The following is a 15,945-nucleotide window of genomic DNA, read 5'->3' on the forward strand; positions in this document are numbered from 1 at the left end:
ACATGCATACATGTATGTTATTGTACATACATGTATACAATTATTGCATGTAGGTTTCATTGGACGTTTCTTAACATTGACACATCGGTTTTAGTACATTCGTTTCTGATTTCACTCTTTAGATCTTCCGTAGTATGTGGTCTCGTGGTATAAACCACTGATTTCAGGTGTCCCCAAAGAAAGAAGTCAAGGGGCATTAAATCTGGACTATCCATTGGTCCACGACGTTTTATCAAAAGCATCATCTCAAATATATATATATATATATATATATATATCATTCTGGACTTTTGAAACACCCTTTATAATGTGCCAGACATAAACAATAAGCCCACAAATCATAAACGTTTCTTAAATGCTTGCGTTTCGATTCCTCATGTTTACCTATCCGCACCGCATCGGCCAAAACACAAAACAGCTACTCCTTTTTTGCATTTGTTGTAACGTTTTGTTTTGTTTTAAGGGCCTTCCTTAAAGCTATTTGGATTTACAATAAACAATATATAGTCCATTTTCTGCAGTAATCATTTGGAGACTGGCTCTAAAACCAGGTCACTAGCTCGGTAATCTTCACTGTTGCATCATCTTTCACCTCCGCACACATGAAAACCTTTGTTCAAAGGAACACACAGTGTCCTTGAGGTTGAAATCCGGGCCAGCATTACTCATCCATCGACAAACCATTTTTGTCACGTCAATGAGATCATTAGGGTCAGAATAATTATGGTGCTCACTCTTTGATTTCGGATTATTGAATTGGCCACCCCCTGATAGACCATAGGCCTATGGTGATTAACTGTGGGTTAGTGTCTCATCGTTCTGCCCTCAATTCTGAGCTTTCTTCAGCTTGAATATCTTTGGAATCTTTGGCCTGGACACTGAGGCCTATACAAGAAAATGGCCACAGGCTGTTACGATGCCTCTCTATCGTTTATTGTTTCCTGTCTGATCTCGCTATGACGGCTTTCTTTATTCTGCCAAATATTCGTCTCAATTTCCACAGGGCTTTGAGTGTTCCTCTGCCAGCAAACTTCTTATTTGTCTCTAAAAGCCTAGTACTATACCCCCGATAATTTCCCCAGGAAAACACAGTCCAAGTTATACTCATACTATGACAACTATCGGAGACGCCTCTTCGCAGTGGTTGTACCCCCCCCCCCCCCCCCCAATCCAAGTCAGGGGCCAAATCTTCCCCATTCTTCCCTGCTGCCTGGATTCGCAGGGCAGCACGGTCACCGTCAGAGTGCCGATCGGTCCCCATGGACCAGCCCTTTTTCTCTGGTCTCTTTTCTTTCTCTCTGGTCCCTTTTCTTTCTCTCTCTCTGAAGATCTCTCCCCCTCTACCTCTCTCTCCCTCTCTCTCCCTCTCTTTCCCTCTTTTTCCCTCTCTTTCCCTCTCTTTCCCTCTTTTTCCCTCTCTTTCCCTCTTTTTCTCTCTCTCTCTCTCTCTCTCTCTCTCTCTCTCTCTCTCTCTCCCTCTCCCTCTCCCTCTCTCTCTCTCTCTCTCTCTCTCTCTCTCTCTCTCTCTCTCTCTCTCTCTCTCTCCCTCTCTCTCTCTCTCTCTCTCTCTCTCCCCCTCTCTTTCCCTCTGTTTCCCTCTCTCTCTAAAGATCTCTCTCTATCTCTCTCTAACCCTGTCATGGCCCTGATCTCATAGAAGGCGGGGTACGCCATTCTGGATGTCGGGGATCTTCTGGTCGCTCCTGCGAGATTGATCAGCTATCTCCATGCCGTGGGCTTTTTCGAGAGAACTGTCCAGGGATAAACAACAACACCTCATACGATATGATGAGCTGTGTCATACTCTTTATAGCAGTTTTCACAAGGAAACATGTGAAGTTGCCATTTCCTTCCCAGGAGTCAGTCAGCCAGGGCAGGAATTTGGAATTTGTTCATGGCACCAGCCATAGCTCACCCACTCGTTACAAAGGACCTGCAGAATCATTAATTGTCCACCAACTAATGCCAGCAGAATGGGACGTGCATCGTCCATCTGAGGGACGAGCGATGGCGCACACATTGATGAATCTCCCTGCCTCTGAAACACCAGGATTATAGCTGGGTCAGGATTCAAACCGAGGCTAGGCAGCTCAGAGGTGAGTAAACTATGGATTGCAAAATACAAAGATTACATACTATATCAATTTATACAGAAAGAGTATTCAAAGTGGGTTGGCCTGTTTGGTGTCCCCATGGGAACACATTGTCATGATGCGTGGATCCCATTTACGTGCTGTATTAACTTAACTTGCAATGTCCAAGCAGAAGTCTAGCAATGCAGAAGTTTCTCCATAATGTGGTTGTCCGACATGATAATTGCACATTATTTCCAGGAGCCCGAGGTCATTCCATGAATCTACTATTCCAGTATATTTAAGGGTCTATTTTAAACCGCGTTCTGCAGAACTCACTTCTTAAATGTGTTAGTATTACTATTCACTTAAAGGCTCAAATGTGACACATCCTTTCTGCCATTTCCTGGTCTGTACCACGGCTTTGTCAGTAGTTGCGAACGTAGAATTGCGAATTTATTAATTACTTGGTTTAATTAATTAATTTATTAATTTATTAAACAACATCTCAGATCATGTCTACAGTTTTTTTTAGTCTATTATTCACTGGTGACTAATGACAATTGCTATTTTTATGCCTCTGACAACAAAGTCGCCAGAGGCATTATGTTTTTGGATTGTCCGTCTGGCTGTCTGTCCGTTCATCTGTGATACGTTTTCATTACCGCGATAACTTGAGAACGGCTGAAGGGATCTTAGTCAAACTTGGTGCAGGTATGCATAATGAGGGAAATACGAATCGATTAGATTTTGGGGTCTCAAGGTCAAAGGCCAAAGGTCAGAGGTCATGTTAGGTAAAAAATTATGTTGCCGCGATAACTTGTGAACCAGTGAGGATAACTCACAGAGGCAATTCCACAATGCCAAGAAAAAGGTTGAAAAGGAACAAAGGTGAGCACATTGCTCTGATTGGAGAGGAGGAAAATGCAATATCAGCCCCCACTGGACTTAGTCCAAAACGGGGGCTTATGGATTGGGTCTCGTCCGTCCGTCAACCAATTTTGTTCATACTTGGCACAAAGACAATACATTATGGTATGCATGGACACATCATTTAGTTTTGCGATTCCATCAAAGATGGCCGACTGGCGCCCACTTAAGTTGTAAATAAATAGCACCGCAAAGCAGGTGTAACCCCTCAGCCCATGCATGGTGAAAGGAAGCATTGATGATAATTTGTTATTTGAAGCGAAGTTGTATACCGAGTAGGATTTTGCAGTAAAGAAATTTAATGATAGTGGCGATGTGTGGATATAATTATTGAACAGAACGATTCAAAAAGATATAACAGCTGCATGTGGGAGCATATAACAGCATGATTGAATATAGGAGTGGGTTATAAATTTATAGGGAGTGGCCAAAGAAGACCATAGAAAAGGATACCTTTAACTTTGAATTAATGTCAATGAACCATTGAATATTTCTATTGCAGAATGCATCGTGGCCAAATGTTTGTCTGTTCACTAACGTCTTAGCTACATTGTATAAGTCTCTGACCAGACTCCTGGGGTTCTGAACATTTGTCTCTTCACTAACGTCTTGGCTACATCGTATAACTCCCTGGAGTTATAATTTCATCTCCAACTCCACACTGAATTCATGCAACTGATTCTTCTCTGTATAGTCTGCGTCTATAGTGTCTGGATGAGAGAAACTTACAGGTATCATGGCAATAAGTTTGTTTAATCGTGTAGACAACAAGAAATTGCTTTGTGATAGGAATAATATGTTTCATGAACATCTGTGTGTATTTTGGGAGCCGAAATATTTGAATAAATGTGGTCAATAGTAGTCTGGTAGTCTGTTGTATAACTTGTGATGAGTTAGTTGAAGTTATACTGTTTGAGAAATGTGAGGAGCTGGCGACTTTGTGGTGATTGATGTGATATGTCGATGTTGAAATCTCCAAGTAGAACTGTTGGTGTGTTTTGTAGATGTTCTTTTTCAATGAGTCCTTGAATTGCTCGTTTCAGGTCATTAAGTTGTGTTCTTGGTGTACTATAAATTCCTATAACATTCAAATTGGAAACTTTCTGGTCTGAAGCATGAAAAATCGTAGTCAATGTCACTTCCACACTTTTGTAATTATGCCGAGTTGATGATGTGGTAAAGTCGTTGTTTGGTGTCACATATACTGCCATGCCGTGTGCAGGTATTTGGTGCGTAGGACAGCTTTCATCATTTCTGAATGGTATCTGGAAACTAGGGAGGGCAATGTATTGTGTAGAATCGTTCACTGAAAACCGTGTTTCGCAACAAATGAGTATATCAGCAGTGGTTAGTCTATAGTCAGTAGCAACATCAGGCAGGTTTTTTTGTAGCGATTGTGCGTTGACATATATATGATAGAGATATGTGAATCAGGACACTTGGCAAATGGTGCATCTTTGGAGGAAGATGATCTAAGGCGGTTCATCTCACGAACAACTGGTTGACCAACAGTTATCTTGTCTGGCACAAAGTTGCGTAGATGAAGTCCTGTAGGTGTTATCACTCTGCTCAGTGCAACATAGTAAAGATGAGGTTGAGCGCTACCCTTGAAATCTATGTAGAGTTGATCAAGTGTGTCTCCTTGAGACCTGTGGACAGTTCTTTTCTGACACACTGCAAAAATGGATTTAATCGGACAAGCCGTTCTGCTCGAAATTGACGGAAACCAATTTCAAGATGGCTACCGTGGCGGCCATATTGAAAATCACAGCACGCCCATCTTCGAAAGGAACCTTCCTCTACTCAACCCCAACACACACTGCAAAAATGAATTTAATCGGACAAGCCATTCTGCTCGAAATTGACGGAAACCAATTTCAAGACGGCTGCCATGGCGGCCATATTGAAAATCGCAGCGTGCCCATTTTCGAAAGGAACCTTCCTCTACTCAACCCCAACACACACTGCAAACATGGATTTAATCGGACAAGCCGTTCTGCTCGAAATTGACAGAAACCAATTTCAAGATGGCTACCGTGGCGGCCATATTGAAAATCGCAGTGCGCCCATTTTCGAAAGTAGCCTTCCTCTACCCAACCCCAACACACTCTGCAAAAATGGATTTAATCGGACAAGCCGTTCTGCTCGAAATTAACAGAAACCAATTTCAAGATGGCTGCCGTGGCGGCCATATTGAAAATCGCAGCGCGCCCATTTTCGAAAGGAACCTTCCACTACTCAACCCCAACACACACTGCAAAAATGGATTTAATCGGAAAACCTGATGTTGAACACGTCCTGAACCATTTCCCGGACATGCATTTACCGATGTTGTTCAAACTTGGCACACAAATAATGATTGATGGGTTACATATGCATGTAATTTTGTTTCGAGATCAGTTCCAAGATGGCTGACTGATGGCCATTTTGTTACTTAAACGTGTTCCCAACCATTTCTCTGACATGCATGGACCAATTTTGTTCAAACTTGGCACAAAGACAATACGTAAGAGTTTACATATGCAGAAGATTTTGTTTTGTAATCCGATCAAATATGGATGACTGGCGGCCTTTAACTCTGTACAGCAAAACTACCAAAACCACAGGGGCTATTACATTTAATGTCTTTTTTGTTGAATGGAGAAGTGTGACACAATAGGGCTGGAGACGGATCTTGCATTTATATAAACTCGAGAAAAAGTAGAAATTGAAGGCAGAATTTGAAAAAGAAAAGAACAGGAAGAAGAACAAAGAAGAAACATAAAAGTGGAAGGAAACAGATAAGGGAAACAGCAACATGGACAAGGATCTATATTTCACAACTCTTTCGTGATTGGTCATTTATCACCAGAAACATGGATAGCAGACAGCGCTGTGCTTGTAATGTTGAGCAAGGCAATATCAATGTGATGAAAGGAGAAACAAGCAACCTTTCAAAAAGCTGCCCTCTTCCCTCCCTTCACCCATAGTCCTTCAAAAACCCTTTCACGCAGCACTCAAAGATTTGGTTTCTATCTTTCCCATGTAAAAAGTTGCAGTATTTGGCAAGACTTGTTGATGTTGATGGAGGTATGTATAAAAAATGCATGGGGTTTGGCCAAGGAAAAATGGCTTGACTGCACCATGTAAGTAAATTATATTATAATGACAAAGTGAATACATCCTTAATTTCAAATTCAAATGCGAGTTCAAAATTTCCAAATATAAATATCCCATTGATTTCATATCTTCACAAAAACTGCTATTAGAGTGGAATTTTTCCTTCCGTCTCAAAATACAATAAGTATTGTTTCCACAGTGGAACAGACGCGACATACTGAACATGAGGAAGCATTAAATACATTATGGTGCTTGCAATGGAGATGGTAGGCCTCAGATCGCCACTGACCATTATACTCCCTTTCCTTCCCTGTATTTCAAAAAACAATATTGAGAATTCCTTTTGCACATCTATTTCCGCAAATGCAATTAATGTTGTCAAAACAGCAATACACACAATCTGTAGTAGGGTAAAGTAGGGCAACTTTCCCCCGTCCTGCAAAATCTACTCGGTTCTGGTTTTACGTTCAGTGTCCTGAATGTCTGCACCAGAGGGCTCCGCGCTGACAATTTAGTCAAGAAATTATACACAATATGTATGTGTGTATATATATATATATGCATATATATATATATATATACGTATATATATATATATATATATGTATATATGTATATATGTATATATATGTATATATGTATATATGTGTATATATGTATATATGTGTATATATGTATATATGTCGCATAAAATATATGATGATATGGGGGTCGCATAAAAATAATGTATTTCCTTCTGATTAGTTTTATATATATATATATATATATATATATATATATATATATATATATATATATATATATAACTAATCAGAAGGAAATAAACAATCAGCTCTGACCTAATCAATAAACCCCAGGTGGCTAGGATTTATATATATATTACTTATATATTATATATTATTTATATATATATTTATATATTATATATTATTTATATATTATTTATATATATATTTTATATATTATTTATTTATATATTTTATATTATTTTATATATTAATTATTTATATATAATAATAATAATAATAATTCATTTATTTTGTATAGCGCTTTTCATGAAGCCCAAAGGCGCTTATATATGTGTGTATATATATACAGTATATATATATATATATATATATATATATATATATATATATATATATATATATATATATAACTAATCAGAAGGAAATAACCAATCAGCTCTGACCTAATCAATAAACCCCAGGCGGCTAGGATTTCAATAGCCTAACCCCCATGCTCTTCCAGCCAATGAAAGCTGCATAGATCAACCAAGAAAAGCTACACAAGGTAAGCCATTTGCTGTTTCAAACCCTACCTAGGTTCTTCTACAGCTGCAGGCATTCACAAGTAGCACATAGATACATGAGAATCCAAATGCTACATCCCCCCTCAGCTGTTGGTCCAGTTTAATCACGTGTTGGCGAATCATCAGCGACCGCTTCGCCAGAAAGCGCACACCATCTAGGCTCCCAAGCATGCACTATGTGCAATGCCAACAGCAGTAAACATGCAGATAACAACACCCAATCACGACTCTCACCCATAATTGCAGGGAATTCCCATAAATTTCTCACCTGTAAATCTCACTGTACCCTCCAATTACTCTATGCCCCATTTATTCCAAGGCCAGAACCTTTGTACTGGCCTCTCCCCTCCGGAAGACTTCCTCGAATCTGTGATGAAGGCATTATCTGGCTGGCCATTTAACATACACACAACTCCCCACCTCGTCTAACCCACATGCATTGCATCAACAAGTTCATTTCCTTCGTCTCCATGTCGAGAAACTTTCCTATCCATTCTCACACGACACACAGCATTTATAATACATCCCCATCAATTCAATATTCAGCACAGTGGGGGTGGGTTTGCGGCTTGAGGGAGGGGCATCACATTCCTTTATTTCCCAGAGTTAATTTCTCCTCCCGGCAGCATCCTCAATCCTGTGTTCATCAGCCCACATGTCTGGGCATGGTAGTTCAGGGTGCATGTCCATGATGGCCGCTGACACGCTGGTGGGCAAGCAGGCTGGCAGGGAGCTGTTGGCATGTGGGGCAGCAGGTAGTCGTGGGTAGTGCAGCCGCCACAGGCAGAACAGACGGCTTCACTCTACTCTAACTTAAACAAATTCTCATCTAATCCTGTTCACTAATCCCTCCAATTATATTCCGCACATTTTTCTACTCCCCTCCCGGGAGCGAGCATAGGCACGTGCAGGGACTTGAAGGCTGGAGTGGTGTGACCTCACCTGGCTCGCTGGTGGAGTGGCTTTAAGGGAATATGCATTCCCTTATACTAACAACTTAGGACTCAATGGGTCCTCGGAAATGCCAATTGCTCCACTCCTCTTCTTTCCGGTGACTGTAGGCATTGAATGGTGTGAATGGGAAAGCATTGCTATTCTATCATAGTACTTTCAAAACACTTTGTTGATTTTTTACTCTTCCCCCTCTCCATCATGGTTCTGGCAATCAATTTCACCCACTGCTCTGCATGCTGGTGTCATCCTTGAATTTGAGACAAGCCCTCAAATCTGCTTGCCTGTACTCCAGAACAATCTCGTAGCTGGAAAATGTGGCCCCCTCCACAGGTTCCCTGCCTCCTCCACAATGCAGAAATCCCGAGTTCCTGAGGCCACTGAGTGCTACCACACTCTATCTGGATCATGGAGGCACTCACTAGCAACCCATGGCATGTGCTCTCTGGCACTCACCATCTCGGATACCCAGGTCTACAACAACAACAAAATTTAGCAATTCCCCCATTCCCTTCTGGCATTGGGTGGCCTCTACCGCTCATGCCTCTCAGGGCCCAATGCACATCTTCTCCAAACTCTGGGTTAAGCTCGGGCCACACTCCCAACCCAAGTACACATTTGCACCCAATTATTAATTCCTTTGCTTCCATCAGCACTAGCACCGCTGCAGCTTGCATGTTTCAAAACAGTTGAATCCCATTTACCTAACTATCCCTCATTCCACATGCCAATTTCACACCATTTGCTCTCCTATAAATTTGGTACACACCAGACTCCAAATCTTCAATTACATCCACCAGTATAGTTCACTCCTCCATTTATCTCTAGCCGTGTTGGGACAAGAGAAGGTAGAAGGAGGAAGGCATCATAAGTTATGTCATGAACACTGTATTAAAATCAACTCTGTAAAATGTTAGCTTGAAATCAAGTCCAATTCTCTTTTTATACCGAATTCTATGTCAATTTAACAATGTCCAATTTTCCCTCTATTGCCGTGTCCATCAATCTACTGCCTACTCTATTTTCCATCTCTACCTTGCCTCCTGGAGCCACTACTGGACCCCACGGAGCCCTGCAAGCTCGGTCACCACATCCACCTCTGACGTGAATCCTCCATGAGGCACACACATGGCCCCTCACTAACAGTCCTGGTGCCCCCACCTTTTCGCCAATACTCGTGGGTGGCACCCTAAAAAATGTACCATCCGTCATCCCCCTCCCTTTCTCCAGGGTTCGTCGGTAAATTGGTAAATTGTAGCTTACGCATCCCCTAACCGGCCCCCTGCTTTTCTACAAGGCTTATGTGGGACCTGCAGCATGCACACCTTGTGCTGTCTTCCTCTCATTCTCTAGGAGCCTCCTAAGGACCTGGAAGGAGCATGACCTCCTACTCCTAACCACATCAGAGGGGATTACATACAACATCATGTGGCACCCCTTGCTTTTCCATCAGCTCAACCGGAGCCGGTTCCATTTCCATAAACGCAGTGGGTAGCCATCTCGGTCCTCGAACTAACCAGTATGTCTATAATGGTGGCTCCCCGGGTGGCATTCCTTCTCCCTCCTTCTCTTTGTCCATACTAATCACGTCACCACCATGCACTATACTTGCATCCAAACACATGCACTCACACTCACCCGTGCCCTCACCCACAAGCGGTTCGACTTTGACTTCCAACGCTGGCAGTTCAGTGTGTAACATGACAGGTTGGAACAGTTGATTCGATGGTGCAGCCTCATGAGCGTGCTGAAGTGTGAAGCCTGGGCCTACTGTCATGTGCTTGCATCTTCTTTATTTATTAGACACCATATGAATGTAAATGAACACTCATTTTACAATGTGCTTGTTGCACATCACGTGCAGCGAATTTCGCTTCCCTGCACCTTCTATTTATTGTGATAAAAAAAAAAAGGCTTCTGTACACCGCCATTGAGGCTGGGTTTGCAAGCCACCATCTACGATTCCAATAGAAGACACATACAACAACAACAACAACATGCATTTTAAGGCCATTTTCCCTGCTAGAGCGGGGGTTGGCCTTGCGGTCCCCATGACAATCTTCTCCATTTTGCCCTATTTTCTGCATCTCCCCTTGTTAACCCCCTTGCCCGCATTTCTTCTTTCACCATCTTCAGCCAAGTCTTTCTCGGTCTTCCCCGTCCTCTACTTCCTTCTACATTCATTTCCATCACTCTTCTCAACCAGTCACTTTCATCCTTCCTCAACACATGACCAAACCATCTCAACCTATAGAAGACACATAATTACTCTTTTATGGAAAATGTTATTTGAGTTTGTTTTATCCTCAAAAATAGACCGTAGATGGTATCGTAGTGATGGTATCTAAAAATAGACCGTAGTGAACAAACATTCGAGTTCAAAGAATTGGCCTTTAAAACCTACCCTTATGAAGGGGGACAGACATCTGTACAAACACACAAACTGACATTGTGTTTTATATGGTAAATTTAACTGTGTTCTCTGCTGGAAAGCAACATTTGAAGTAGACTCGGGGATGACCCAGATAAATTGGTGAAGTGGGCAAACAGGTAAACAGAGGAGTGGATAAATATTTCAGAAGAAGGTAAAGGAGGAAGTGGGTGAAATGGTATGGAGGAGTAGATGAATGGGTAAAGGGGGAAAGTTACAGTGAAGTGAAAGAGGGGACTGGGCGAAGGAGTTAAGGGAAGTAGGTGAAGAGGTAGAAAAGGTCGTGAGAGATGGGGATATAAGTGGGAGTGGATGACGGGGTTGACAGAAGTGAGTGATTGGGTTTAGTGGAAGTATGTGAAGGTGTAAAGAAGGAACTGGGAAAAGGAGAATAAGTGGGAGTGGATGGTGGGGTTGAGGCAAATGTGTAAAGGGGTAGAGGGGATTGGGAGAAGGGTTGCTGGGTAAATAGATTAAAGGGGGTAGGTTTGCAGGTGTTAGCTGCAACGGGCCATCTAGTATTTTTTTTTTTTTTTTTACTCGAGATAGAGCATTGATGCTTTCGATTCGAAGCAGTTTCTTGGCAAGAGATATACCGAATGGTTAGTCATTGCCTTCCCAGCATAGTTTGTCCATGCTTATACAGTATATATATATATATATATATACATGAAATAAATGAGTGGAATCATTGTGGAGGTGAGCAGACAGAAGTGCAATGTGATGTTTTCTTTCTCTTTCACTGACACAGCTAGAAGTAGGGTTCTATAGTTTCTTATCTTGTACACTACTGAGACATGGGTCATTGGCAGAACCATGTTGGGACAATATTCTAGAATTTTCTTTCCCGAGTGGAAAAGCCCATGGAAGCTTTTGAAGGGCATGTTGCTTGCTGTAAATGAAAAACATACACCTTGGAGTCGTGCTTTCAATGTCACGTGCATGGGTTACTTTTCATGGCAAGGCCCGTCCTCTGCCTCTGGCTAATGGAGGTGTTGTTATGACATGCTGCATTTGCCTTCACTCAAAGCAGGCTCGCTCGCCTGCAGGCCTTGGGGTGTGCCTTTGGTTTGACAGGTGCAGGCGAGAGCTTGCTTTCCGAGATCAGGCAGCGATTCTACACCACCACGACCACATTCCTGAGAGGGGTTGGGGCGAGGGAGAGGTCGAGGTGAGGGATGCGGGGGTGGACATGCATGGAGCTGTGCTTTCTGTCATCCTGCAACACAACAGCGAAAGCACCTTCGCAAAGGTGAATCAAAGGTGTAAGTAATTTTCTGCCCGGCTATTGCAAACGACAGTTCTTCAGGTTGACGAGCTCATCGAAGTCTGAGCTCGCCAGTCCACCGGAGCAATTGCATTGTGGTCTCCGTCGCATTACTCGAAGCGAGAGTGAAATCATACAAGCATATTGCTTCTTCAGTACCATCTCCTCCACTGACAATTTCTCCTTCCTCTTCCACAAAGGTTATCTCTGGCAACACAAATGGAAAAAAAAGAAAAAGAACAACATTCAGAACCAATTGATTTTTTTTCTTCTTTTATCTCCAAATACCAAGGTCTGCACACAAATCATAAATTATTATGCAAGTCAGTTACTTTATTCCTTTTTCTTGTAGTAATTGCAGGTTGAATGATTATGATGGAAGTAAATTTTGGTTAATAATTCATTCAGACTGGTTTATGAATTTATTGGTTCCATTTCCTTCATCTCCTTCCACCAATAACCGGCCGATCGAACAGTAAGTAACCTGTGCCCCTACAATTTTGTGTGCTCTGCAGTACATGACACTCTGATTAAGTTACATTCAGCCAAGGTTAGCGAATCATTAACCTTGGATAACTTTACAGACTGATGATTAACCATTCACAAACATAATGCGGAAACCTCCAGCCGACGGATTTGGTTGAAGACGGTAGAATTAAACATTTGAGTCATTGGAAATGCTCGACCAAGAGCATTATTTTCATCCTCACATCACAAATACAACTTGATGAATATAATTTTGAGGCAAATCAACAATTTGAGCTGTTACGTGAACACACAGGGAAAGGTTGCCCAATAAGGGGCGTTGGTAATATTCTTTCACAATCACTGCAACTGGGGAAAAAAATTCAACTTATGGATGCAGGAACAACTTCAGTTCAATTATATTAAACGTATTCCAATTGTATATACTAGAAGTACCTGGTCCCTACGGGGGCAGACAGTGTGGGGGGGGGGGGGGGGGGATGTTGTTATCTTTATGATTATTAACACCATAGCAGAGTACTCACCCTATAGGTGATCTTGCTCCAAGCATGCAACACGCTCTTCCGACACATCCCTTTATTTGGGTGGTGTATAGGCAACAGATCACTGCCTCAAACACTCCAGGAAAAATAATAAACCCGGGTTACTTATATGAAGCAAAAACATGCCTACTGGCAATGTGCATATATCATACATTGCGGTTATATAGCTCGGATAATTTCAATGTGAACATCCCCCCAAATCCCCTCCCCCCCCCCCCCCCACCCCCCAAATTCCAAGATGGGTGAAGAAAAATGAAACCAAGAAAAATGAAAAATGTAACCAAGATGGTTAAATGAAACTTGCACATGCACACCTTCGAGGTGCCCTCATTAATCCATTGAGGTTTCAGCTTCCCAAGTCAAATCCTCTCGGAGCAGAAGATGATACATACATACATACATACATACATACATACATACACTTGCTCCATTATATATGGATTATAAATAAAAAATAACCACCTTTAGAGGCCATTTTTCCCCGCAAAGCGGGGGTTGGCCTTTTTCGGGAACCGTGGTTGTTGTTGTTTTTCGGTCCCCTTTTTGAAGCAATGTTTTACGGCCGGATGCCCTTCCTGACGCCAACCCTTTTTGCCGCCTTTAACGACAAGCAGGGAATTACCAGTGAACTGGTACTCAATTAGCCGACCTTGGAAGGATGACAGGCTGAGTCAACCCCCTTTGCGTTAATTCCAGGCTAAGTCAACCCCCTTTGCGTTAATTCAGCAATCGACCGGGATTCAAACCCAGGATCCTTGGATCCTAAGCCGGCACCCTAGCCGCTAGCCCAACACCAGGGTCTAAATCCATTATATATGGATTATTAAAGAAAAATGACAACCTTCCGTCTACGTAACTTTTCCTGACATATACCTTTCTACTGTGTTCTTACACTTCTATCTATCTATATTCTCTTCGGGCCAAGTGGCCCATAAGGCTGCAGTGCCTGCTCTCCAGTATTCTGCCCTGTTTCTGGCTATCGGCTTGGCTTCATTCCATGATCTCCATCCTATCTCCTTTCTTTCTTTCTTTTTTCCACTCTTCTCCTTCACGTTGTTCTAGGATGTCCCACTTTCCTAATTCCCTCAGGCTTCCATGAAAATGCTGTCACACAGTTGTTATCATCTTTCATTCTTAGCACATGTCCAATCCATTTCCATCTTCTAGTCTTAACTTCATCACTGATCTTGATTACTTTGGTTCTTTTTGAGTATTTCCTCATTTGATTCAAAGTAAGGCCATCTGATTTTCAATATACTGCCCAGACATTTTAATATACATGTGTCGAGTTTTCCGATTGTCCCCTTTGTTGATCTTCCAAGCCTCACATCCATATACAGTGCATTCAGAAAGTATTCAGACCCCTTCACGTTTTTCACATTTTGTTATGTTGCAGCCTTATGCTGACGTCCTTTAAATTCATTTTTTCCCTCATCAATCTACACTCAATACCCCATAACGACAAAGAGAAAACAGGATTTTAGAAAGTTTTGCAAATTTATTAAAAAGAAAAAACTGAAATATCACATTGACATAAGTATTCATACCCTTTGCTATGACACTTGAAATTTAGCTCAGGTGCCTCCCATTTCTCTTGATCATCTTTGAGATGTTTCTACACATTGATTGGAGTCCACCTGTGGTAAGTTCAATTGATTGGACATGGTTTCGAAAGGCACACACCTGTCTATATGAGGTCTCACAGCTGACAATGCATATCAGAGCAAAAACCAAGCCATGAGGTCGAAGGAACTGCCTGCAGAGCTCAGAGACAGGATTGTGTCGAGGCACAGATCTGGGGAAGCCTACAAAAAAATTTCTGCTGCATTGAAGGTTCCCAAGAGCACAGTGGCCTCCATAATTCTTAAATGGAAGAAGTTTTGAACAACAAGGACTCTTCCTAGAGCTGGCCGTCCGGCCAAACTGAGCAATCGGGGGAGAAGGGCCTTGGTAAGAGAGGTAACCAAGAACCCGATGGTCACTCTGGCTGAGCTCCGGCGATCCTGTGTGGAGATGGGAGAAACTTCCGGAAGGACAACCATCACTGCAACACTCCACCGATCTGGGCTTTATGGCAGAGTGGCCAGACGGAAGCCTCTCCTCAGTGAGAGACACATGAAAGCCCACTTGGAGTTTGCAACAAAGCACCTAAAGGACTCTCAAACTGTGAGAAACAAGATTCTGTGGGTAGCAACATTCAAGATGTTGGTAGCTTGATGACAAAATGACCATGTCATCAGCAAAGTCCAAGTCCTCCAGGTTGGTTGTACACTTCCACCTTATCCCTGTGTTATTTCTTTATCTTGTCGTCCTCATTATCCAGTCTACTTCTAGCAAAAATAAAAAAACATTACATCTCCTTGCTTCACTCCTGTTTTATACCATGAACCACTCTTGATTCTTCTCCCTCCTCTAGCACCGCACACTCATTATCCTCATACAAGATCTGTACCATTCTGATAATTTTGTGAGGATTCCATAACTAGCCATGATCTCCCAAAGGCTTTCTCGGTGCACAGAGTCAAAGGCTTTTGCAAAGTCCACCAAAGTAATGTTTATAGGGTGGCCTGCCATTCTGCAACCTGTTCAATTATGTTGCGCGGAATAAAGATTTGCTCCACTGTGCTTCTGCCTCTCATAAAGCCTGCTTGCTCATCCCTCAACTTGTTGTCAACTCCATCTCTAATTCTGTCTATCAGCACTCTTCCAAATACTTTACTTGGAACGGATATTAAAGTTCTTCCACTTAGGATTTAAAAGAATGTAGATAGATGTAAACACAAATATATGGTCATCGAAAGCAAATTGGGAATAACAAGCGTGGTGTTATAATATTGTGCAATTGATTAGCCTTC

General features: G+C 42.1%; 1 long non-coding RNA gene across 1 annotated transcript; it reads right to left on the bottom strand.

Annotated features, from left to right (window-relative positions):
- Nucleotides 1–10,142: 10,142 nt before the first annotated feature.
- Nucleotides 10,143–13,167, bottom strand: LOC137439872 (uncharacterized). The gene is made up of 2 exons (XR_010987010.2): nt 13,073–13,167; nt 10,143–12,269 (listed from the first exon to the last, which is right to left on the bottom strand). It is a non-coding gene; the product is annotated as an uncharacterized LOC137439872 (long non-coding RNA).
- Nucleotides 13,168–15,945: the final 2,778 nt, after the last annotated feature.

This window comes from Myxine glutinosa, chromosome 1 (genome assembly GCF_964187855.1).
Source record: "Myxine glutinosa chromosome 1, kmMyxGlut1.1, whole genome shotgun sequence".
NCBI classification, from domain to species: Eukaryota; Metazoa; Chordata; class Myxini; order Myxiniformes; family Myxinidae; genus Myxine; species Myxine glutinosa.